A 1,353-nucleotide genomic window follows, 5' to 3' on the forward strand; every position below is an offset into this window, starting at 1 on the left:
AATTGCGATATTGAAATTAAGTAATGAAAACATTACAATATTCAGCTTGAAGTTCCAAATGGAAGAAAATACATATGAAGACAAAATTCAAACTAGGGAGTGAAATGATAAAATGGGTTCTGAATGTTTCCAACTTGTGGAAATCGGTTCNCAATATTGCCAAGTCTTGCTTCTANGNTGTCCAATAATATAAGATGAATCCAAAGAAGTACGAACCNTCCACTACAAGACATAAAGAAAACATTGTTAATATTAACAACAAATTATCCAACTAAATAAAAGTAAGAAACTTTATCTTACCTTTGGGATTTCGGAAGNCATTCCAACTGAACACAAAATCAAAACACCAAAGAGGCCAAATATCAATAGTTGGTTAGGGTTTACAAAAATAAAATTAACCCCTAAACAACAACATTATAATGAGAACCGAAATGATACACAAAAACCCAAAACACCAACAACATTATATTGAGAAGCGAAATGATACACAAAAACCCAAAACACCAAAACGCGAGAATGCCAGCAAATGACGAAACAAAGACGAAGCCCAACCAAACCAAAAACGACATACCCACNCTACGGGCTTACCTTCTCAATGATCGCCTTCCCCTGCTTGAGATAAAACCAAAGTAACGCAGCAATGGAGATGGTGGCAAACGAAAGACGAAGGGACCTNTTGGAGAGAAAACGAAATTGTTCACANCAAAAGTGAAAGACGAAAACGAAACCGCCAAATCCAAAATCATATACAATATTTCATTATACCACTTCTACCCCCGTCAGTTTATTACAAAAGCTTTTTCAATTTAAAATAAATAACCCAATAGAAATTTGACACCTGAACGGTGTCAAATTTGTGTCAAATGTGGGTGTTAAACAAACATTTTCCTTACCAATATATGCTTTCTGTATCTTTTTCCATATTTAAATGTAATTAATATTTCTTAATTTCGAAATTTTAATTTGTTTGTTAATTTTTTTGAATCTATAATTATTTATTAATATTTTATTTTCATGAATTGTTATTTAATTATTTTTTATATATTTTTTTAGTTTTTGGTTTTTTTATTAATTTAAATTTAATTTGTTGCTTTTTTGTGATTTTTAATTTTTATCATTTACTAAAAGAAACTTCATTAATACGTAAAATAAAAAATAAAAAACAAATAATAAAATTTAATAACAACTTAACTACTAAATCATAAATAACAAAAAATTATCAAAAACAAAATAATTAAAAAAATGTCTCATAAATATTACAATTTAAATAAACAAATATTTTTTTTTACCGACTACAAATACTCTTGAAAATAAATAAATAAATATATATATATATATATATATATATATATA

Source organism: Vigna radiata, chromosome 5 (assembly GCF_000741045.1).
Source record: "Vigna radiata var. radiata cultivar VC1973A chromosome 5, Vradiata_ver6, whole genome shotgun sequence".
NCBI classification, from domain to species: Eukaryota; Viridiplantae; Streptophyta; class Magnoliopsida; order Fabales; family Fabaceae; genus Vigna; species Vigna radiata.